Raw genomic sequence first — 26,709 nt, forward strand, 5'->3', positions numbered from 1 at the left:
TGTTAACAGTTGGTGTAATAGAAGAGGTTTTGGAGCCAGGCAGAGTTGGGTTTGAATTCCAACTCCACCATTGTGTGGCCTTGGACAAGGTACTTCTCTTCCTCTGAGTCCTAGTGGCTTTATCTATAAAACAGCAGATAAGAACACCTACTTATTGTGAGGCTATAGTTGTACACCTAAAGTGCTATTCTACTGTCTGACACATAATATTTCAAAGTTCTTTTATAAAAAGTATTATCAATACCTCAGCCGCTTCAAAAACTGTTTTAAGACATAAAAGAAGTTATTTAGCTATATCAAATCAGAGTTTCAGAACTAGAAGAACCTAGAAATCAATGATTTATAAAGGTTTCTCCAGTTTTATGAGCACAGAAATTAACTTTGATATCTTCAGAACCTTCAGATTGCCAGGAAGACAAGGTGTCTGAGATACTTCTGTAAGTATCTGTGAAGAAGATACATTCTTCTTCTGTGAAGAAGGTAGCTCTCAGGGAGGGCTATGAGTGCTCTATAAGATTAATATCAACCTAGTTGGAGAATCCTACCCATCCAATCTCCTTACTTTAGAGATGAGGAATCTGGATCTCAGAGGGTTCATGACAGCGAATCAGTGGTATTGCTGAGAACTAAAAAATGGTTTGCTTCCCAGTTGAATGCTCTTTCCATATGAAGTTATTTTGAGTCAACTAGAAAATCTGCAAGAACATCAAAACAATGTTCTTTCTTCCTCCGACCCAGTAATAACTGGTTAAGGATTTAGAATGCTTTGGAGAAAATCCTCAAAGCAGCTGCAGGTCCTCAATGTTCCAGAATAGATATTTTAAGTTCTCTAAGCAAAAATCCTGATAAAGATCTTCTATTCACAGTAGCTAAAAAGACTTCCAGCTCTCTTTCTACAAAGTGGCTATTGAGACCTCAAATACAAGATGATCTCCTTTGAAGTAGCAGGAGGGAATGAACAGAACTCTAGAATGGACATCAAAAAAGTCCTTGATCCTAGTTATAACTCACTTCTACCTTTTATGTGGCATGAGGTAAGCTTTAGATATCTCTGAATTTGAAGTTATTTTTGACTCTTCTTTTTTTTCACACACCCTGTACCTAGTCCAGCAGCAAAGCTTGATGGTGCTATCTTTAAAATATATCTAGAATCTACAAAACAGATGAACATAAGGGAATGGAAGCAAAAATAATATAAAAACAAGGAGAGGGACAAAACATAAGAGACTCTTAAATACAGAGGACAAACAGGGTTGCTGGAAGGGTTGTAGGTGGGGGGGATGGGCTAAATGGGTAACGGGCATTAAGGAAGACACTTGTTGGGATGAGCACTGGGTGTTATAAGTAGGGGATGAATCACTGGAATCTACTCCTGAAATCATTTTTGCACTATATGCTAAATAACTTGGATGCAAATTAAAAAATAAATTTAAAAATAATTTAAAAAATTTAAATATATATATATATATATATATATATATATATATATATATATATAATCTGACCAGTACTCACCACTTCTGCTGCTACCTCCTTCATTCAAGCTGCCATCATTTCTTCTCTGGACATTTAAATAAATCTTCTAATGGGTCTGCCTGCTTCTACCCTTTCACCTTAACATTTTCATTAGTAAGGGTAATCTTGGAGTTTGTTAGCCAAGCTCCCACAATAGATCTGTCCCTTGTTTAACAACCTTAATTTGTTCTTAAAAACCCTGCTGCTAAGCAAAACCCTGCTGTATTATACAAGAAAGTGTTTTCATTAATTTCAACAGAAAAATTATGAAGAATTTCACTGCAACCCAAGGTATAAAAAATGTTTACAGATAGGAAACTATTTTAATTGAATATAAGTATATTCAATTGTCATAACATTGTGTAAGCAATTAACATAAAATTGAAAATAAATCAAATTGTGTATAAAATAATGACATGAGGGTTTATTGTATTCAGCAAAGGAGGAAAAGACTTGATGGCGGATGCTGGTTGGTAGAGAAGCGTTGTGGCAGATGTCCATTGTGGAGTACACTCTTCCTTCGGAACAATTTTCTTTATCAATGCTTTAACAATTTGAAGGGTCATGGTTATTTTGCACTCAAAGTATACTTAAAGTTACAGCATAGAAACAGGTCTTTAGTCAAGGTAATAGCTAAAGATGAGAGCACTTGGAATGATGAAATAGTCTATTTGGTACATGGAGAATGAGAAGTCATAAAAAATTCACCTCTTCATTCTTCTGACTAGGCATACCTAAGCAAAATAAAATATTTTTAGTTTATCCAAAGAAGGTACACAGTTCAAATTTATTCCGACTGATGTTTGATGAATAATAGCTGTTGAGTCACCTAAAATAACATGTTCTCCTCAAAGACTGCAATGTCAAAATATCATTTCTTATGCTTAGTTGCTTTCTGTGCTTTAGGAAATAAATACCGCTATATCAAGAAAAGAACAAGTTGTTTTAAAAGTGGGACAACTTTTGAAGAGTCATTATGGCAAAGAGTGGTTAACTCAATAGAAATATTGTTTATGGTAAATCTGTGTTTACTGGTCTTTTATTAAGGTTCTTAATACTTTGTATGGCAGTGTAGAATATTGCTGACTCATTTATAACCCAGGAATCAGAACACAGGGAAGGGTGTTCACCTAACATATCTCACAATCAATTAATTCAACATGCATTTTTAAGTACCTTATATAACAGGTACCCTGATAAGATATGTACGTCAAAAGGAAAAGGGTTATCCCCATTCTCAAGGAGTCCTCAGACTAGTTGGGGAAGAGGAGGGCAGATGTATAAACTCTATTATAATATTAAGTGCTATAGTGTGGGGTGCTATGCACATTCTTGTCAAAACCTGTTATGTTTTGTCTTTTTTTATTTTAGCCATTCTGGCACGTGTGAGGTGATATCTCATTTAAGTTTTGATGTGCAATTCCCAATGATGAGTGATGTTGAGCATCTTTTCATGTATCTGTTGGCCATTTTTAGGTCTTCTTTGGGAAAATGTCTATTCATGTCCTCTGTCCATTCTTCAGTGAGTTGTTGTTGGTTTTTGTTTTTGTTTTTGTTTTTGTTTTTGGTGTTGAGTTGTATAAGTTCTTTATACATTTTGGAGACTAATCCCTTACTGTATAGATCATTTATTATTTTTTTAAAGTTTATTTATTTATCTTGGGGGGGGCAGGGGAGGGGCAGAGAGAGAAGAAAAGAGAGAATCCCAAACAGGTTCTGCGCTGCCAGAGCCGAGCCTGACATAGGGGTTGAACTCATAAGCCATGAGATTATGAACTGAGCTAAATGGATGCTTAACTAGATGTTTAACTGACTGAGCCCACCCAGGTGACGCCTGGATATATCATTTATAAATACCTTCTTGCATTCAGTAGTTTTCTTGTTGTTTTGTTGATAATTTCTTTCATGGTGCAAAAGCTTTTTATTTTGGTATAGTCCCAATAGATTAATTTTGCTTTTGTTTCCCTTGCCTGAGGGGACATATCTAGAAAAATGTTACTATAGCTCATGTTAAAGAAATGACTACCTATGTTTTCTTCTAGGGGTTTTATGACTTCATGTCCTACATTTAGGTCTTTAATCTATTTTGTGTTTATTTTTGTGTATAGTGTGAGAAAGTGGTCCAGTTTCATTTTTTTGCATGTAGCTGTCCAGTTTTCCCAGCACCATTTGTTGAAGAGATTGTTTTCTCCCCTTGTATATTCTTGCTTCTTTTGTAATAGGTTAATTGAACATATATTCATGTGCTGTTTCTGGGCTTTCTGTTCTGTTCCATTGATTTATGTGTCTATTTTTGTGCCAGTACTATTCTGCTTGTATTACTACAGCTTTGGAGTATACATTGAAATCTATACATTGTGATACCTCCAGATTTGTTCTTCTTTCTCAAGGTTGCTTTAGGGCTATTCAGGGTCGTTTATGGTTCCATACAATTTTAGTATTATATGTTCTAATTCTGTGAAAAATGTTGGTGTCTGGATAGTGATTGCATTAAATCTAGAGGTTGCTTTGGTAGTTTGGACGTTTTAATAATATTGGTGCTCCAAGACCATGAGCATGGAATATCTTTCCATTTGTTAGTGTTATGTTCTATTTCTTTCATCAGCATTTTATAGATTTTGGGGTCCATGTTTTTAACCTCGTTGGTTAAGTTCATTCCTATGTATTTTATTCTTTTTGGTGAAACTGTAAATGGGATGGTTGTACTAATTTTTCTTTCTGCTACTTCATTATTAGTGAAATAAATGCAACATATTTCTGTATGTTAATTTTATATCCTGTGACTTTACTGAATTCATTTGCTAGTTTTAGTAGTTTTTAGGTGGAATCTTTAGGGTTTTCTACATATTATATTATGCCATCTGCAAACAGTAAACATTTTATTCCTTTGTTACCAATTTGGTTGACTTTTATTTCTTTTTCTTGTCTGATTGCTGTGGCTAGGACTTGTAGTTCTATGTTGAATAGAAGTGATAAGAGTGGGCATCTTATCTTTTTTCCTGATCTTCAAGGGAAAGCTCTCAGTTTTTCACCATTGAGTATGATGTCAGCTGTGGGTTTTTCATGTATGGACTTTAATATATTGAGGTATGTTCCCTGTAAACCTACTTTTTGAGAATCCTTATCATGAATAGATGTTGTACCTTGTTAAATGCTTTTTTAGCATCTATTGAGATGATCATAATGTTTTTATCCTTTCTCTTGTTAATGTGACATTGATTGATTTGTGAATATTGAATCACCCTTGCATTCCTGAAATATAAATCCCACTTGATCATGATGAATATTTTTAATGCATTGTTGGATTTAGTTTGCTAATCTTTTATTGAGGATTTTTGTATTTATATTCATCAAAGATATTGGCCTATAGTTGTCTTTTTTTTGTAATGTCTTTATTTGGTTTTGGTATCAGGGTAATGCTGGTCTCATAGAATAAATTTTGAAGTTTTCTTTCCTCTTCTATCTTTTGGAACAGTTTCCAATATTTTGGAAAAAGGAGCTCTTGTGCACTTTTGGTGGGAATGCAAATTGGTAGGCACTGTATGTGGAAAACAATATGGAAGTTCCTTGACAAATTGAAAATATAATTACCATATGATCCAGGGATTCCACTACTGGGTATTTACCCAAAGAAAACAAAAACAGCAATCTGAAAATATATATACACTATGTTTATTGCAGAATTATTTATAATAACCAATATGTGGAAGCAACCCAAACATCCAGCATTCATCAATAAATGAATGAATTGAATGAGTAAAGAATATGTGGCATACACACACACACACACACACACACACACACACACACAAGAATATTACTCAACCATAAAATCATGAGATTTTACCATTTGAAACAACATGGACTTAGAGGGTATAATTCTAAGTGAAATATCACAGAGAAAAACAAATACCATATGATTTCACTCATGTGGAATTTAGGAAACAAAACAAATGAACAGATAAAAAAGACAAATAAATAAACAAAAAAAAAACCCCTCATAAATGCAGAAAACAAACTGGTGGTTACCAGAAGGTAAGTGGGTAAGGAGATGGGTGAAATAAAGGGGATTATGAGTACACATATGGCGATGAGCACTGAGTAATGAATAGACTTGTTGAATTATTATACTATACACCTGAAACTAATACAGCACTGTATGTTAATTACACCTCAATTAAAAAATAATAATAAATAAATAAAGAGTGCTCCAGCAGACAGATAGGAGAGAACCACTAATTCTGCTGGGGTAGGGTTGAGTCTTCAAGGAGTAACTCAGAAAAAGAAACATCTTAAGATGAACCTTGAAAGGGCCTAAAAATAGAGGTGGATATGGGACTGTGGGTAGCCCAGGCAGAAAGATAGTATCTGAAATGGCATAGAGTCATTAAAATGAGTCTTTTCCTCAAGAAGTAGCACCTCTCCATTTATGAGCTTTCATCAGTGTTGATTGTGCTTTGTTTCATATTTAGGCAACAAAATCTACTGAAAGGTTTAATAAGGGGAAAAATGATCACCATCATCTCGATCCACAAAGATGTGAAAATATCATTTACTGCTCGAGTTATCTGTTGCAAGAAAACAATGCACCCAAAACCTGAAGGCATAAAGTGACAAGCATTTTATTACACTTATGAATTATATAGGGCAGGAAGTTGAAGAATAGCAGGGAGGGCTTGATTCAGCTTCATGATATCTGGCTGCTCAACTGGGATATCAGAAAGCTGGGAAAGCTGGGATGACTTAAATGGCTAGGAGTTGGAATCATTTGGAGAATCCTTCACTCTGATGTATAAAGGCTGAGATGACTTAAAAGCAGTGTTCAACTAGACTATTTATACATGAATTCTCTATGTTGTTTAGGTTTCTCCCAGCATAGAGGCTGGGTTCAAAGGTGAAGTGTCCTAAGAGGAAATACCCCCAAAATAAGCTTTCCAAAGAACCAGATAGAAACTGTGTGGTTTTTACAGAGTGAGCCTCAACTGTCACAAAATATCACTTTCTCTGTATTTTATTGGTTGATACAGCCCCAACAGAAATAAAAAGTTCATCTTTCTATGGCAGGAGTGTTAAAGAATTTGTAACCATTTATTTAAATCCTACATTTGGTGCATTATAAAATGTTTAATAATTACACTATAGTATTTTCTCTATAGGTTATAGAGGGAGGAATTGCTTTCTGGTATAACTGTCAGGTAAAATCTTTCTTCTTTTGAGTAATTGGTGTATTTTTACTTTATGGTTACTTGAATTATATAATTGTATTTCCTTCTTAAGTTTGGTGACTTGGAATACTTTTATGTTGTCATTTAAAATATTTTTAAGGAAGACACAGAGTAAACTGAAATATGTTTATAGGCGACTATATTTGAGTTTTATATGCATATGGAGTAAGGACAGGGGAGATGTGAAGATAGTCAGGGGCCAGGTCAGAAAGGCCATGCATGTCCTGCTAAGGACTAATTTACTTTATGTTATCTAATTTAATCTTTGTATTTATCCTATGGTGCAGGCATTAACAGTTAAATTTTATAAAGACAATAAGCAGGATAAATTACTTTTTTGACTTTAAAGTTCAAGAGCAGCATGGAATTATAACTACATAAAATTTATTTGTCTTTCCTTTCATTATAACACTAATTTAAGCACTGGCTTTTACAAAAGTTTCTGTTGAACTAAATTAGAGCAGTGTTTCTAGAACTATATGTGGTAAAGAATCCATTTTATTTTTTTATTTTCAATTTGCCAATCACTGACATTCCATAAAAAGAAATTAAACGAAAATGAAGAAAAGACCTATAAAATACAAGCCCATTTTTTGTTATTAGATTTAATAGGTATAAAATTCCTTTGTCAAACTGATGGGGAGTTTCTAAACGCTGGCCTTCACTTTCTGTGCTTCAACTGGCAACAATTTTTGGACAATTGTCTACAGACAAATTTTGAGTAACATTGACCTATAGGATTAGATTTAGGCAGAAAAAAAATTTTCATGCCTTGATCTCTCACCCCAAACATAGTCTGCCCTGGGTGCCCATCTCAGTTAGCTTTTTTAGCTTGTTGGGGTTTTTTTTTAAGAGCTGCATACAACTTACTTTCAGTGATTTATGCAGAAGAATCAGCTTACTCCAAATACCCTGGAGAATTGTTAGTGCTCAGCCCATTGTTTAGCCTCAGCAGGTTTCTGAAGACCAGAGAAAGTCTTCTGGTGATTAAGCAATGGCATATGCATGCTATGCTTATAATTTACAGGCAGCTGTGTCCTTCCCACAGAATTCTTCCTTTCACTGGAAGGTAAAGAGAGACTGGCTCTATCTGAATGCTGTCTGTATATGGGATGGAAAGTAGAAGGTGGCTGTATATTGATGCTGTATTTGTGTTTGCCAAAAAAGTACTCTAAAAATATCATATGTCTCTAGAAAATGTGTGTAGATTAAGAATTTTTCTTTGCATAGCTTGGCTGAAATTTTGTCAGAGTTTGTGGTAGACTGTATGCTACATGAGTACTTTCTAAGCTTCTTTTCCAAGAAATAGAAAGAAATGCAGTTTCAATTTAATATCAGAGGAATTTGCCAATCTTGGATGCCTCATGAGGTTTGGCAACATCAGATTGGCATAACATTTTCCAAAGTGAGTTTAAAGGGATTAGAGTTTGCTTTTCCTGATTCTTATACTTCAGCAGATGATTTCTCAGAATAAGGCCTTGTAGAGAAAACTATGGTAGATCAGCCTAGCTAACACAAGTAGTTGTCAACCTTTATTGTTGACATTGAAACAACCTTTATTGTTGTTATTGAAAACACCAGGAGAGGGGTGCCTGGGTGGCTCAGTCTGTTAAGCATCCAACTTCGGCTCAGGTCATGATCTCGCGGTCCGTGAGTTCGAGCCCCGCGTCGGGCTCTGTGCTGACAGCTCAGAGCCTGGAGCCTGTTTCGGATTCTGTGTCTCCCTCTCTCTCTGCCCCTCCCTATTCATGCTCTGTCTCTCTCTGTCTCAAAAATAAATAAACGTTAAAAAAATTAAAAAAAAACACCAGGAGAGCTTTTTAAAAATGCTGATTCCTGGGGTACCTGGGTGGCTCAGTCAGTTAAGCATCCAACTCTTGATTTCAACTCAGGCCATGATGTCATGGTTCATGGGTTTGAGTCCCATGTCAGGCTCTGTGATGACTGTGCAGAGCCTGCTTGGGATTCTCTCCCCATCTCTTTCTCTCTGCCCCTCCCCAGCTCTCGTTCTCTTTCTCTCAAAATAAACTAAAAATGCTGATTCCTGGGCCTCATCTAGATCTAAATTCATTATTCTGGATTAGCACCTGGACGTGGATACTTTTTAAAAGCTCACATAATAATTCAAGTTTGAATAATAATCAAGGTTAGGAACCATTGCCCTGAAGGATACCATGATGGATGAGTCAATATTATTGGGGTCAAATTCTATTCTCATTATGTTACAGAAAAATTTTGCTTCAATAATTGATGAAAATAATATATGTGCTTACTACCTTTATTGTTGTATGTAAAATCCCAATCAGTTTGAGAAATAAAAATATGCCAAATAAAAAACTAATAATAATTTGTTGAGTGCCATTATGAACTAATTGTATTATCCCAGTTTATCCTCACAATGTTAAAGAAGTCAGCTTTTTATTTTGGTTTTGGAATTACAGACATTGAGGTACAAATAGCTTATGAAAATTATCTATGGTCCTAATTTTAAAAAGGGAGAGCCCTGGACTTTTTGGTTTGAGGTCCAGTAGGTATTGATTTATTGAAAACTTAGCATCTTAAAGTCAATGCCTTCTCCCCACTGATACTTTTGGCCCCAATATATGTCTCCGTTCTTCCACAGGCCACCTTCTCCACCAACACCTCTAGGCTCTAAATTAAAATTTAAGCTCAATTCCTTGCCAGGTTTTGGATTATCCATAATTTATTCTGGGTCTATTCTCTAACATTAGCTCCTTCTCCCACTGTTTCCCTCTTGAATTTGTCACCTTTGAATTATCCTTTGCTTTGAAACACAGCTGCAGGGCTGAAATTCTTGGTTGTTAAATTTGATTTGTGTTTGGCCTGACCTCTTGCTTGGGAGATCTAGTCTATGACATACCTACAACACATCAATCCCACCCATGACCTCATTTGCTCCCCAAGTAAAAACAGAGATAAGACAGCTAAAATCTTAACATTTAAATGATCTCATTTCATATTCTAAATGGGATTTCCATTTCATACAAGCACAAATTCAAATCAAATGGAATGAGGTAACGATTGATGATGAAGCTGAGATGACAATTTTCTGTGTTATGTTTCCATTCCATTTCTTCCACATGCATAGGGCACATGCAAATACTGAAAACAGAACAGGTTGCCTCTGTCTTCCATAATTAATAGCGTATGGGGATTCATGTGTTCATTAATTCGTTTGTGAATGTGGTGTTTATGTGGGTCACATACCAGGTTAAAACTGCAGTGAGAACCTGCTAGTATCTCAAGAAGCAAACACACTTCTACGGCTACTAACTAGGACAACAACTCTGCCTCACAAACACACACCACTGGTCACCAAGGAAATGTGGTTACATTAGCACAACCAATTGACATTACTAGGAAAACCTAACCATAACCAACACACCACCGCTTGCCAACACACTTTACCAAAAGACAGAGATTATTTAGTTAGCTTTTGGCAAGAAGCCTGACTGCCTTCCTTTCTTCCACAATATGTATCAAAATTTATTTCTTTTTCTGTTATTTATGTTTTCAATTTGAGTATATCAGACACCCAATGTTAGATTAGCTGTAGGTGTACAACTTAGTGATTTGAAAAGCCTATACATTATGCTATATCCATCACAAGTATAGCTATCCTCTGTTCTGTTACATTGCTATTATAATTTCACTGTATTCCTTATGCTGTGCCTTTTATTTTCATGACACTCATTCCATAACTAGAAGCCTGAATCTCTCACCTCTTCTTCATCCATTTTGCCCAACCCCTAACTCCTCCTCCCTCTGGCAACCATCCTTTGGTCTTTGTATTTATAGGTCTCATTCTGCTTCGTGTTTGGTTATTCATTTGGATTATCTTTTTTAGATTCCACTTATGAGTGGTTTTCTTTCTCAGCCTGACTTATTCCACTTAACATAATACCCTCTAGGTCCATCCATGTTGTCTCAAATGGCACAATCCCATTCTTTCTATGGCTGTGCAACATTCCATTTTATATATGTACCACATTTTCCTTTATCCATTCATCTATTGATGGACATTTAGGATGATTCTATATCTTGGCTATTGTAAATAATGCTGCAATAAACAAAGATGTATACACCTTTTCAAATTAGCGTTTCTATTTTCTTTAGGTAAATACCCAAAAGTATAATTATTGGATCATATGGTATTTCTATTTTTAATTTTTTGAAGAACCTCCATACTGTTTTCCACAGTAGCCGTACCTATTTGCATTCCCATCAAAAGAACATGAGGGTTTCTTTTTCTTCATATACTGGCTATTTCTTGTCACTTTGATTTTAGCCATTCTAACAGGTGTGAGGCGATATCTCATTGTGGTTTTGATTTGCATTTTCTGATAATGAGTGATGTTGAAAATCTTTTCATGTGACTATTGGCCACTCTGTATGTCTTCCTTGGAAAAAATATCTATTCATGTCCTCTGCCCATTTTTAAATTGGATTATCTTTTTTTGGTGTTGTCTAAGCTCTTTATATATTTTGGATATTAATCCTTTATCAGACATATCATTTGCAAATATCTTCTCCCATTCAGTACATTGGTCTTTTTATTTTGCTGATGGTTTCCTTTTCTGTGCAAAGCTTTTTGTTTTGATGTAGTCTCAATAGTTTGATTTTGCTTTTGGTTACCTTGCCTCAGGAGACATATTTAGAAAAATGTTGCTATTCTGATGTCAGAAAAATGCCTGTATTCTCTTCTGGGATTTATATGGTTTCAGGTCTCATATTTAGGTCTTTAATTCATTTTTAGTTTATCCTGTGTATGTTGTTAGAAAGTGGTTCTAACACTTTCTAACACTGGCACCATTTTTTGAAAAGACTCTCTTTTCTCCATTATATATTTTTGTCTTCTTCATCATAGATTAATTGACTATATAAATGTGAGTTTATTTTGGGCCTCTATTCTATTCTCTTGATATATATGTCTATTTTTGTGCCAGTACTATACTGTTTTGATTGCTACAGGTTTGTAGTGTATCTTGAAATTTGTTATTGTGATACCTCCAGTTTAGTTCTTTGTCAAAATTGCTTTGGTTATTTGGAGTCTTATGTGATTCCACATAAATTTTAGTATTATTTGTTCTAGTTTTATGAAAAATACTGTCCATATTTTGACAGGGCTTGCATTGACTCTGTAGATTACTTTGGGCAATACAAACCTTTTTACAATATAATTCTTCTAATCCAGAAGCATAGAATATCTTTCCATTTGTGTGATCTTCAGTTTCTTTCATCAGTGCTTAATAGTTTTCAAAGTACAAGTCTTTCTACTCTTTGATTAAGTTTATTTCTAGGCATTTTATTCTTTTTGGTGCATTTGTAAATGGTGGTGTTTAAAAATTTTTTTTCTGCTACTTAATTATTAGTGTATAAAAATGCTACCAATTTCTGGGTATTAATTTTGTTTCCTACCACTGTTCTAAATTCACGTATTACTTCTAGTTTTTAGTGGAGTCTTCAGGATTTTCTGTATAGTATCATGTCATCTGCAAATAGTGTTTAATTCCTTCTTTACCAATATGGATGCCTCATTTCTTTTTCTTGTCAGATTGCTGTGGTTAGAACTTCTAGTATTATGTTGAATTATGTTGAAAGTGATGAGTGGGCATCCTTGTCTTATTTCTGACCTTAGAGGGAAAGCTCTCATTTTTCACCAATGAGTATGATGTTAGCTCTCGGTGTTTTATATATGACCTTTATTATGTTGAGGTTTTGATGGGAGAATATATATTTTGCAAGTTAAACTTAAAATCTTCCACTGCTAATAATTTTGCACAAAGTCACAAATAGTGTATTATTTTTTTAAATTATGTGTATTACTCTGAAGTCAAGTCTTTATGATGCCAAATGTTGTGGTTATCTGAAAATAATTTCTCTTTGTTTTATTTTTTTAATGTTTATTTTTGAGAGAGGGAGAGAGAGCATGAGTGAAGGAGGATCAGAGAGAGAGAGAGAGAGAGAGAGAGAGACAGAGACAGAGGATCCCAAGAGGGCTCTGTACACAAAAAGCACAATGTGGGGCTTGAACTCACTAACGTGAGATCATGACCTGAGCTGAAGTCAGAGGCTTAACTGACTGAGCCACCCAAGCACACCTCTGAAGATATTTTCAATTACTTGGTCAATCTATATAAATAACCTGGACCAGGGAGGTAGTATAGATTTTTGAGTTTCAGCAATCTTCTACAGGTTCTCAATTCAAAGGATAATTTCATACTTAGACATTAAACAGTGTCACAAGTTTGTAGACAGTGTATAAAACCACTTCCCTAAAGCTGTAATGATACTATTTAGACATTCAGATCATTTTGATCCCAGTTGTTATGAAAAGAACAGCTTCTATAATTTGTGAAGTTTGAGTAAAAGTAAAAAAATAGGATGTACAGATTTCACTAAGTTGTGTTGCTACTAACAACATCAGAGCCGAGTCTCATAAGTAATTAATACAACATATTGATCCAGCAGAAGTAGCCAGTTCTGTGACTACCAACCAGTATGTTGGTAAAAATGAATTAGAGACCTAAATATGAGACCTGAAACCATAAATCCCAGAAGAGAATGATTAGTCAATTTGTTAATAAATCAAGCTCACTATTGTTTGTGAAACAGAAGAGATTGTCTTTTCATTTTCAACTAGATGTTGTTGGCAGGGATTAAACACAGATAAAAGTGAATCGATGCAGACAAAAATCAAGGAGATACAATTAGAAAAAATTTCTTTGAAATTAATACCCCATTTAGAGAAGGGCTAATTTGACATTTTTATAGTGTTGAATTTTCCAGGAGAGAATATTTTTGTTTTAATTTTAATAGACTATATGATACAGTAACAAAATTAATTTCAAAATCATTAGAAATATATATTTTTGATTTTGCATTTTCTAATCCATGTTCTCATATTCCCATCATAAAATATTGTGTTCTAAAAGTTGATTTTAGTTATGAAAAAATTTTTAAATATCCTTCATCTTCAATGTTCATCGTATAAATTATCATCATACCAGACAATATTTAGTTTAAGAAACATACATTTCCTTGTTAATATTCTGAAGTAAGTTGTTTAGACTCATTGTTCAATAAAATATAGCTCATTATATAGTGTATTATTTAGCAATTTGTTAATAATATTTGAGTCCAGATACTACCTCAATGTATTTTCCTAGCAATGGGTTCATTCACTTAAAACCAGACATATTCTAGTTTTTTACATCCATTCATCACAAAACTGCCTATTTTAGGTTTACCACAAAACAGACAGCAGTAATATTTTAAAGGCAGAGAAGTACAACCAGGAATACAGAGGCCTCAAAATGTCTCTTACAGAAGATGCTGGCAGTATGGAAAATTAAGTTAACCAGATACTCAGCTTTCTTCCACAAACACATAAAGAAAACCATGAGTAGAAGATTTAAATTACAAACAATTTAATTACATAGGTTTACTCAAAAGAAAGAAGCCAAATAAAAAAATCTAAGCCAAAAAGGTTAAGTACATTTATATTTTAGCTGCTTCCAGGAGACCTGAGACCTACTCTAGGTCTTGGGCACTAGAGTTTTGGTATTACTAATATAAAATTTAATATTTTAATCTGACTCTCATAGTGTGTGGAGGCAGAAGCTGGAACTGAGTCTCCTACAGAAAACCTAGAGCCTTAACAGAGCTGTCCTGGCCTGAATAGGAGAATAGGAAAAATGCCAGACACCAATCTGGGTAAGAAGAAATACAGTTTTTTGTAAAAAGAGAAAAACTAAGGTTCCTAGGAGAAATCAAAATCCCAGTTAAGATGTGAGCCTAGGGTTGTCTTATTCCAAAGCTCTTGTTCTTTGCTTTGGTTTATGCTGACTCTCCTTTCTCTGAATTGTCTCAATATTTATGTAGACTAATATAGAGTTTTTCTCTTGAATCCAGAACCAAAACTTAGGATTCTCTAATTACAGACTATTTTTATAACATATTTATACATGTCACCCTACCAGCCTTGTTAAATTCTCATTTATTTTTCTTTTCTTTCTTTTTTTTTTTCTTTTGATAAAGATAGGGTACATTTCCTATTTTTTTGTGTAATTATTTTCTAGCATAGATCTCAAAGTTCTGCAAACTAGTGAACATCATACTAAAGCTGCAAAAATTTCAGCCCCTGCCTCAAAGCTAAACTAAGCCAGAAACTGAATCCCATTATGTCACAGTGTATGCTCCAGAGCAGAGTTTCATTGATCATCCCCAAAACTGCACTTAAGCTAAAAGGCATCATTGTAATCACAAAGCTTCCCAACCTGAAGAAAGCTACAACTTGAGAAAGGATGCAGGTAGATATGAATATTGGATTTTGGTATTGAAGTTACCTTAAGAACAATCTAGATGTTACACTTGTGTTTTTAAAAATGGGCAGGTGGAGACCAACTTGTTGCCCATGGAACTCTGACATACATCTTGATTGACCACTATCGTACCGCATAGGCAGCGTCATCTGCAAAACTATACATTCAAATCTGTATTAAAAGTATTGAGATTAGTCATTCTTTTATTGTGCACACATTTTCATGAACTGCAAACCTGAGAATGTGATGAATGTCATAATACGGCCACCAAATTTTGGGTGAAGGGGTAAAGTTCATTGGAGGTGGGCACTGGAACAGACTCGAGGCTGGAATCTATAAGTTGATATAAACTTTGTAGACATCTTATTTCGTCTCTACTGATGAGCATCGCTTCCCACCAGAGTTTATCATGAAGTTAATGAATGAAATATGTATCTCCAAGCGCAACATAAATATTAAATAAATTTATCTGATAGACTGAGATATAACAGAGTTTATGGGAATTAACTCTCGAGTCATTCACAAGCTAGGGAACCTTAAAGTAGGGACCTTTCTCAGAAAGAAGTGTGAAATAGAAGAGTGTATTCTAACTTGTAGTCATTAGAGCCACATTTTCATGATTTTCCATATTTAAATAACTCCTGAACTATTATTTAGTATTTTCTTTTAAATCTACTCATTAAAACTCATTCAATACATTTTTTCCTCAAAATTTTATCTGAAACCAAAGAAAAAAGGGGGGAAGGAGAAAAATGGCGCATTAATGGTTCAAGTGGGAGAAACAAGAGGAACATGGAGCTAAGGCTCCAAGCCTCTCCAGGAAAAGTTCTCATTCTTGAAGTGTCCTCTTTGAGGATGACAGCAGAGTCACCGATGGTCCCCCAGCCCCAAAGCCCAGCTTCTTTTTGGAGAAGAGGGCAGAATCACAGTGGCCTGAGGCCAGAGGAATTGGAGGGGGAGAGGGGTCAAAAGGTTACAGGAAGTAGTTATCCACGAGCTTCTTGGAGTGGATGCCACATGTCTCTTGCGGGGCAGCCTGGAAGATAATGAAATCTTTCCAGAGATGCATTCATCCAGTTCCCGGATGGCTGCCATATTCCTAGAATGGTAGAAACAGCACAGTGAGCATAGTTTTATTGAAGTGCCACCTGTAACCTTCCCTCACCATTTGGTGGGCACAGCAGATCAGGCCAACATCCTTGGCTGCATGTTACTGTGAAATAGGTAGGCAGCACCAGAAGCTCTCTTCAGGGTCTGATGGCCCCCTCATGAGGCACCTCTTGCTTTCAGTCAGTCATCTGAATCTGGTCTAGAGTCTGGAGGGAGGGAGAAAGTACCCGTGCACACAAAAGATTGCCATTAATGATGGCTGACAGACTGATGCAGTCAAAAGAGCTCAGGGCAGTAGCACCATGTGGTCACCAAATCATATTCTCACAGGCATTCAGCAAAGAAGCCATAGACTTGGGGGATCTGGCAACTCTAGTGGTTCCCCAGGATCTTGGTGATGTGGTCATTATATTAAACATTAAGTACCAGCAGCAGGAGGAATGTTTCAATGCCTAGAAATCATGTTCCATAAAGTCTCTCATGAAAAGGTAGTTGGTCTCAGGGTCTTACCACCCACACTGAACAGCTCCTTGAAGTCATAGAGTTGTCCATGGATGTCGCCACATATTGTGACCCGCGACTCCACCCTCTGTACATTGGTCTCCTTTACCAAGATCTCTCCTGCCTTAGCATGCAGGACACTTTGACTTCACTCTCCTGGATGATTTCACAGCATGGCAGTTGCTCCCACTGTGCATTAAGGTAGCTGACCTAACACCCTGGCCCCAGAGCTCTGAACCCCTCCCCTGCATGGGTCAGAGCCAGCGCGCTCCACTACGTGGAACTCGCACTGGCTCTCCAGCTCCCTCCCTTCTGCTTCCTTTTTCTTGGCTCCTTGCCCTGCTGCTTAGCCTTCCATCTTCTATCTTTTTGTAGTATTTCTCCCTCCTTACCTCTAGTCTTCCTTACCCTGCTTCTCTTGATTTCTATTAATTTCTTCTTCAGATTTTAACTATTTCTTCTTTCAGTCTTTTTTTGCGAGGGTTCTGTTATTAGTCCACATTCATTATCCTACATTCTGCATCTTGTTTGTCAAGTTATTTCCCCCACCAAAAATAGTTAACCCTCTAAAAAGTGTTAATAGATTTCTACCTATATAGGAATATTATATTTAATGAAAATATTATTAGTAATATATAATATAGTAATAATAAGTGATAGGAACACATTATACATTCTATCAAAGCCAATACTATGCAGAATTATATTCCTTGAAAAATGGCTTCATTATGTAAGTAACCAGAAAAGAAAAAAATGTGTAGACAATCCTAAGTGGGTAATAAGGCAATAAAATTATATTAAGAAATACTAATATAAAGGATGAAACTCTGTTCTATATTATTGTCTTTTTTAATGTTTATTTATTTTTGAAGGAGAGAAAGAGTGTGAGCAGGGGAGGGCAGAGAGAGAGGGGTACACAGAATCCTCAGCAGGCTCCAGGCTTTGAACTGTCAGCACAGAACCCAACGTGGGGCTTGAACTCACGAGCCGTGAGGCCATCACCTGAGCTGAAGTCGGATGCCCAACTGACTGAGCCACTCAGGCACCCCTATATTATTGTCTTTTGAATTTAAATGTAGATATTTAGTTCTTCTGAAAATAAATAATGGCATGGAAATTTTCCTTTCATTTGAAAGGAAATTTTCCTTTCATCATTCCTTTCATTTCCTTTCATTTCATTTCCATCAATTTTCATTAATGAACTTGGCCATATTTTTCAATGAATGTTAAAAATAGAAAGTAAGACACATTGTATATACATTCTTCTTTTCATTAATTACTATTTGCGAAGGAAGAGTGTTTAATAGGTTATTCAAAATTTCAGAGAATTGAAATTGATTCTGAAAAGCTACTTTGTAACTATTATGATTAACCTTTCAACAGGGTATATGTGTACATGTATGTGTGTCTATCATTTTCAATCCTTTGGACCAGAGAGGGCACCTACCATTTGTCTAGGATGGTCTACATTCAGTGTCAAAAAAATGTTGACAAAATTTATGGTAGTCAAATACAAAACAATTCTATAAATTCTGATAGTAACACGTTTCATGTACTTTAACTTGCAAATTGGATAGACAGTGTCCTGAAAGAGTATTTTTAAAATGACAAAATCATCTATGCAGACTCTAGAAAAGGTGTTAAAAAGCTGAGTTAAGGGAAGGAAAAGGTGAGAACAATTATTTGACTTTAGAGCTTAACAAATAATCATGATGTAAATTAGGTTCTTTAGGGAATAAATTAGCACCCAACTTTACAAAATAGCTTAAAAGCAAACTACCCTCATAACATCAGAAGTAAGAGAAGATGAACACATGTCTTTGCATTGCTGTCTTGGCCAGATCTGAGTGTGCAATGATGAAAAAGATTGATTGGTTAGATCCTAAGTTTGTTTTGCCATCAAAGTGTCAGTATGGATTGATCTTTTTTCACTAGTGTGTTTTCTCTTTACTGCTCTGCCTGGAAAAGACTTCATTCTTTGATACACTATCCCACTCCAACAAAAGAACAATCTAACCAAAGTCTAATAATTCTGCAGTATATAGGAACACATGTTTGTTTTAAAGGATTCTTCCTACCCTGCCAGAAAACATTTCTCATGAGAGACAACGTTGTTTCTACCAGGATGAGTATATGTGTTTTTCTAGACAGTTAATACAAATTTAAGGAGCTGTCTGTAGTTTGGAATTCCCTGAATATGTGTGATTTGGGCAAATAAACAAGGTTTGTCTGGTTCAAATGTGAAGATGTGGTTAATTTCAGAGGACTTGGTGACATTTTCAATGTGCACATCAAGGACTTGGAGATACAGAAGATAGGAAGCAAATGTCAAAGAGAGAACAATTATAGTTTGCTAAACACTGCATAAGACATAGGTTTTTATGCTGTTTATATATCTCTAACTGCTAGGATATGGAGCTCACGTAAAGTCATAGGATGTCCTGTGATGAAGTAATAACAAGTGTGTTGTGTGAGTGTAAGAAGTCATTTAAAAGTATCATCTTGCAAGAAGTTAAGTTTTTAATTATCAGTGATGAGGAAGAATAGTGACAAAGTTACCACACTTACCATTAGGCAAACGTTCATTTTAACAAATTTGAAATATTTGCATTTGACATCTAAAGCCAGACTAGGTGGCAGACATATATATAGGGGGATTGGAGTCAAAGGCAGGGACATCTATATTTTCAGCACTGGAATGTTAGAGTCCCCAAATTTAAGCTGATTTTATAATATTGAATATGTATTGCATACCTGGCAGTGAACACTGCAGTAATTTGATAAAGTGCCATTTCATTATAGATACCTATTACTAGAGTTAAATTTCTCATGGAATTCTGAACAAACACCTGTCTCTAACGTCACTTCATATTGTAATGTGTAATCTGATTCTGTCGGAGTACATGAGCCTACTCTCATTTGTTTCAAACTTTGATGTAGTAGTTTAAACTTTTTTACTGTAATTTTATGCTCATAATAGATTCACAGTTGAATTTCTATGTAGCAAAAATTTCCATTACTCTTTGACACTAGCTTCCTGCTCAGTGTTCTAGCTGATAATCCATATACTTTATTTTTTTTACAGTTTTTTTACAGTTTTTAGTTTTTTTTTTTTCTTTTTGAATGGGTGTATGATCTGCCAGTACAGGAATATATCACATATTACTTATCTATCTATTTGTATTTAGGTATTCCTATTTTTCTCCAGCTTTACTGAGATATAACTGAAACGTAGCATTGTATAGGTTGAAGGTGTACAATGAGTTGATGTGATATATCTATATATTGTAAAATGATTATCATCACAACGTTAGCTAACAACTCCATCATGTTTCATAATTACCATTTCTTTTTGTGGTGATAACATTTAAGATGTATTCTCTTAAGTACATAATACAATATTGTGAATTATGGTTCTCATGCTGTACATTAAATGCCCAGAACTTATTCACCTTATAACTAGAAGTTTATACCCTTTTATCAACATCTTTCCATTTCCATCTACCCTTCTATAACAACCTTCTACTAACCCTGTTTCTATGAGTTCACGTTCTTAGATTCCACATATAATATCATAACAGTATTTGTCTTTCTCTGATTTATTTCATTTAGCATAATTCCCATCCACACCGTTACACATGATCTTTTCTCATGGGCTGAATAATATTCCATTATATCTCTATTTGTACACAGATAGACATTTTTATCTATCTGTTGAAGGTGAATGGTAGGGAAGTTTCAGAGAGAATACAGTAAAAATTACAAGGCCCCCTGCGTCTGAACATTTAAAAGTATGCTAGAAATGGGGGGGGGGGTTATAAATATTTCCATTCTCAGTAGGAAATCTTCATTTAGATTTAGGATTTGTAAGCTCTGTTTTTCCTTGTGCATTTTATTTTTTAGGTAATCTCCACATCCAACATGGGGCTCGAACTCACAACACCAAGATCAAGAGTCACGTGCTCCACTGACTGAGTCAGCCATGTGCCCCTCATTGTGCATTTTATTGATTTTTAGTGGTTCACAGTTAAACTTTCTTTAAGAATTTGGAATATTCCTTAGGACTTCTTACCTGATTAGTGGGCTGCCTACTATTGAGACATGTAGTAGCTTCAGAATTTTCTAAAAAAGGGTATGAAAGTATGGGTTTTGAGGACAAATGATATAACTAAATATATGGGAATCTCAGGATATTGCCATATTGGTTGAAGGATTTCAGGATTTCTTTAAACTGTGTTTGAAACTATACCTACTATCTAATTTTACCACCAAATAATTAATGTCAACTTTTTGTTGTTATTGTTAATGGGGAAGATGGTAGTAAAAAGGGTGGATGGGAGGAGTGTAGCAAGTGTAGACATTTAGATAAGGATAGATCTGGGCCTAAAAAGTAAGAATGCCTTGTATGGTACATACTATTTCATACTTAACAGTACATTTTATAAATATGAATAACCCTTTGGGGCGCCTGGGTGGCGCAGTCGGTTAGGCGTCCGACTTCAGCCAGGTCACGATCTCGCGGTCCGTGAGTTCGAGCCCCGCGTCGGGCTCTGGGCTGAAAGCTCGGAGCCTGGAGCCTGTTTCCGATTCTGTGTCTCCCTCTCTCTCTGCCCCTCCCCCGTTCATGCTCTGTCTCTCTCTGTCCCAAAAATAAATAAGCGTTGGAAAAAAAAAATTAAAAAAAAATATGAATAACCCTTCTTCATAAGCAGATACATCACAGTTAAATCCCTTCCTTCCTTCCTTCCACCCTTTTTTTTCATGTTTCTATGCATCACTTTTGTTTTTTGCTTATTATTTTCTCCAAGTTTTTATTTATTTATTTATTTTTTTTTTTAATTTTTTTTTCAACGTTTATTTATTTTTGGGACAGAGAGAGACAGAGCATGAACGGGGGAGGGGCAGAGAGAGAGGGAGACACAGAATCGGAAATAGGCTCCAGGCTTTGAGCCATCAGCCCAGAGCCCGACGCGGGGCTCGAACTCACGGACTGCGAGATCGTAACCTGGCTGAAGTCGGACGCTCAACCGACTGCGCCACCCAGGCGCCCCCCTCCAAGTTTTTATTTAAATTCCAGTTAACATATAATAATATTAATTTCAGGAGTAGAATCTAGTGATTCATCACTTATGTACAACACCTACTGCCCATCACAATAAGTACCCTCCTTCGTCCCCATCACCCATTTAGCTAATCCCCCCACCCAGCTCCCCTCCAGTAACCCATGGTTTATTTTCTATACTTAAGGGTCTATTTCCTGGTTTGCCTCTCTTTTTCTCCCTGTGTTCATCTGTTTTATTTCTTAAATTCCACATATGAGTGAAATTATATGTATTTTCCTTTCTCTGACTGACATATTTCACTTAGCATAATACACTCTAGCTCTACCCACATCATTGCAAATGGCAAGACTTCATTCTTTTTTTGATGGCCGAGTAATATTCCATTGTGTATGTCTATATGACACATCTTCTTTATTCATATCCTCCTACCATTTTTTATCTCCATCTCTCTCTTTCCTCTCCCCACCATAAACAAAAATTTTTTAAGTGTTCAATATATTTCCTTTTGTTTTGTGGGTCTTTTATAAAATGTATGTTACTTTTTAAATTGTAATTGAACAAATGTGTTACCAGTCTCCAGATGAAGAAATATAAATAATCAGCACCCCAACTGCCTCTAGTTCTCCCTCCCAGTCACTTCCTCCCACAAAGGGAACCGTCATTATGACTGCTATCCCTAAATTAGTGGTGCCTATTTGAACTTTATATAGTTAGAACCATATGATACATACTCATTTGTTACTGCTAAACATTATGTCTCTAAGAGTCATCCAGATGGTTATGTTTAGCAGCCTTTCCTTCACTTTCTGTACAGTTTTCTATATTATGAATATGCCATACTTTACCCACTCTATTTTTTTGGATTTTGAGATTTTCCAGAAGAGGCTATTATGAGTAGTCCTACTCGTGCACATGTAATCTTGTAGACATATACACTTATTTCTCCTGGCTATCCACTTCGTAGCATAATTATTGGTGGACAGTGTATGCTACAAGTTCAACTTTAGATACACTGTCAAAGAATTTTTCAAAGTGGTTTATTGATTATGCTGTCACAACAGTGTGTGAACATTTCACTTTTGCTAATAATACCTGGTATATTTTTTTAATTTTATCTATTTTAGTGGCTGTGTAGTAGTTTCTCATTATGAAGCTACTAATAGCTTTATTGAGATATAATTGATATACAATAAGCTGCATGTTTAAAATGTACAGTTTGATAAGTTTTGACAAAGGTATACACCTGTGAAACCATTACCACAATCAAGGTAATGAACATATTTATCACCCCTATAAGTTTCCTTGTGCCCCTTTGTAATTATTTAATCCTATTCCTCCTTTTCTCCCCTCTCCCAGGGCAATCACTGATACCTGTGCTCCCATGTACATAATGTTTCTATTTTTTTCTTCTAGCTGTTGGTTTAAGATTGTTCTGGTTTTCAGTCACTCGATTGTGATGTATTTTGGTGTCAGCTTCTTCATATTTCTTGGAGTGGCTTTGTTGTACTTCTATGAAGTATAAGTTTATTATTTTTATCTAATTTAAAAAAACAATTGGCCAGTGTTTAAATTTTTTCTCTGGCTTCTATCTCTTCCTCTCCTTCAAGGACTTTAATTACAAATATGGTAAGCAGTTTGAAGTTGCCTTATAGCTCACTTTTTTTTAACCATATTTTTCCTGTGTTTAATATTATTGCAAAGTTTATTGTTACATCTTCAAGTCTACTGTTTTTGTCTGCAACATCTAACCTCCTATTAATCCCATTTGGTTCACTTTTCTCTCCTGAAATTTTCTTTCTTTCTCTCTGGAATTTTAGAATTTCTATTTTGCTCATTTTTATCTTCCAATCTGTCATTAACATATTCATGTTTTCTTCTACCTTCTTACACATATGGAATACAGTTATAAAAGTTGTTTTAATATTGTTTTTTACTTTTACTTGAGTAATTTCTGGGTCTCATCTTATTGATTGAGTTTTCTCTGCATTCTAGATATGTTTCTGTGTTTTTTTTTTTTTTTTTTTTTTTTTTTTTTTTTTTTTTTGCACACCTGGTAATTTTTCATTAAATGCTAGATAGTGTGAATTTTCACTTGTCAAGTGCTGGATATTTTTGTCTTTCTATGATTATTTTGGAGGTTTGTTTTGGGACTCAGTGATTGACTTGGAAACAAGTTTAATCTTTTTGAGGGTTTCCTATTAAGCAATGATAGGCATGACCAGAACACCCTGTATTGTAAATGCTTATTCAAGCCATTTGCCTATTTTTCTGTTGGGTTATCTACCTTTCTTTAAATATGTTTAGCATATTCATTCTATCTATGAGCCATTTATTGAGAATATATAGGAAATATCCTTTCCCACTCAGGGGTATGTTTTTGAACTTTCCTTCAGTGAAAATGTTCCCTGAGAAAGAACATAATAAATATTTCCCTCCCAGAACAGGGTTGTCTACATTGTAACAGGGAGATAAATAGCTTGTCAAAACAATACAGGTTTAATGGTTGGATTTTTATTACCAGTTCATTATGCCAAGAAGTTCAATGTTACAGCACAATTCCTGTTATACCACAATTATGCCATCTTCTTTGCCTGCTGCTAGGATTGATTGGTCCTGTGTGTAGAAAGCAAAGAACAAGTTTTTCCTATGACATAGGCATGTCTAGGGTGAGCCCTATAGACCTAGTTAGTTAGTTAGTTAGTTAGTTAATGTGTATTTATTTATTTTGAGAGAGGCAGAGTGAGTGCGGGAGGGGCAGAGAGAGAGAGGGAGAGAGAGAGAATCCCAATGTGTACTGCCAGTGCAGAACCCAATGTGGGACTCGAACCCACAAAGTTATGAGATCATGACCTAAATCAAAACCAAGAGTCAGATACTTAACCTACTGCCACTCAGGCACCCTTACCCTTTTTCCCTACAGACCTTTAAAAAAAAAAAATCTCTGGAGCTCATTCACCATGAAATGTCATAAAATAAATGCACAAGCCTTCCTTTTTATTAAAAACATACTTTTGAAGATGAATGTTTATTCAGAGATGAAAATGCCTATAGGAATATTTTCCTAGAAATATGAATCATCCAGTGCTTTGGCTTTTCATAAAAAAAAAAAAAAAGAAAAGAAAATGAATCTTTCTGCTTAAATGCATCTAAATGGGAACTTGTTATATCATCTATTTATGTTTCAAAGGGAAAAGGGTCAATTAAATAGCTTTAATCACTGTCAATTAAGTAATTTTCATTTCTTTGTCCAAATAATTTCCAAATATTCATTATCCCCAAATCATAGCAGCTGGGGAATTGACCTTATTTTTTCCTATCTCCCATCCCAGATAACATTAATTCATTTATTCTTTCAGAAATAATTGCCTACTATGATGTAAGACACACTGAACTAGCCACTAACTCTCCTCCAAAGATTACAGGGAAGAGATATGAGTGAATAGGGGAGAGAGACCAACACAGCCTTTGGATGCCAGTTGCTGATGGCCTATCTTCTTGATGCCTAAAGGAAGAGCTATGCCTAAGTTGACCTTTGTGTAAGACAGTTAAATGTTACATCTTAGCATGTAATGAAGTCAGTGAAATCTAAGTCAAGACACAGTTGTCTTTTCAAAATAAGTGAATATTATAGGCATTTGAGTAAGGTTGTGTCTGATTTGTATGTAAAGGGGAAGGATGGGGGAAAGAAATAGGAGAAAGGAAGAAATCTGTAGATAATTAAGTAGGTTCTTTTAGAGAAAACTATATAAAACAGAGGAGTGTATCACCACTAGTTGTCGTCATCATCATCATCATCAAAACTACACCATTCATCATTTATTGAGCCTCAACTCTGGCCTAGGTGACATGCAAGAATTGAAATTTGGTGTCCATAATGGTTCTGCTTAAAGTCTTGCTGCCAGTATCTAGCAGAACAGGGATTAGATTCAAAATCTGTCTCCCTGAAGACATACTTTTTGCACTTCACTAGGGTTTCCAAGAGATCAGCCTGTGTAGTACATTCTAGTCCAGGAAACCAGGAGTAAGGGAACTGTTTGATCATGGAACTTGAGGGCATAGGTCCATAAGAGATGCACAAAAGGCTCAGACAAGTAGAATCTTTTCCATCTAGAAACTGAAAGAATTAAAAATATTAGATAATTTACAGATGACTGGTAAAGCTGGAATGTAGAAACTTTAAGTGGCAGGGCCTAGAAAGAACACCCAGAGATTAAGTGGGGGGTGATGGTGGGCAGATGGCTTGTGAATGTGGCTGGAAGGATTGCTTAGTGCCTTCACTAAGCGAACAAACATGAAGCCATAGTGGCTATATATCCTCACTCTCTATAGTTTAAAAAGGATCGGACTGTGTTACCCCAAAAGATGTATAATATGCAAAAGACGCACTTTGGCATAATGATTACTTTAAGCTGAAGGCAACTGAGAATTAACACGTGCAAGAAGGGTTCTCTGCCCTCCCCTCAGATGTCTAAAATCAGGGCATAAATTCTGCTTTGTTGAAGGACTCCAGGAAGAGAAAACCAACTCTTACAACCAAAGACAGAGGGTCACACTGAGAGGAATCAGTATAAACAAACCTTACCAAAATAACCCTTGTCTTCCTTATATTTATTCCTTGTACATCTACTCACCTTCCCACAACTTATCACCACTAGAAGCCCAAATCTCCTTTCCCCTTTCTAGTCACTTCTCCACAATGTATTGCCATTTGTTAAAATGGTATATAATCTCTTTTGCTAACTAGTTCTTTGCGTTTTCACATCTTTTCCGTCACTTCTCCTATGCACATAAAAAAAATATTAACATCAGTAAAAACTGCAACTTTTTTTCCTGCTCATCTGTTTTATGCCAGTTTAATTCGTAGGCCCTAGCTAGTTAACGTAATAAGGTGGAGGAAAGTTCTGTTTCCTCCCCATCAGTCTGTGCCATAGGTTTTTTTTCATTCAGGAG

At 35.5% G+C, this 26,709-nt stretch overlaps 1 pseudogene; it reads right to left on the bottom strand.

Moving 5' to 3' along the window:
• Positions 1-16,048: 16,048 nt before the first annotated feature.
• Positions 16,049-22,421, bottom strand: LOC123591815 (annotated as a pseudogene).
• Positions 22,422-26,709: the final 4,288 nt, after the last annotated feature.

This window comes from Leopardus geoffroyi, chromosome B4 (assembly GCF_018350155.1).
Source record: "Leopardus geoffroyi isolate Oge1 chromosome B4, O.geoffroyi_Oge1_pat1.0, whole genome shotgun sequence".
NCBI classification, from domain to species: domain Eukaryota; kingdom Metazoa; phylum Chordata; class Mammalia; order Carnivora; family Felidae; genus Leopardus; species Leopardus geoffroyi.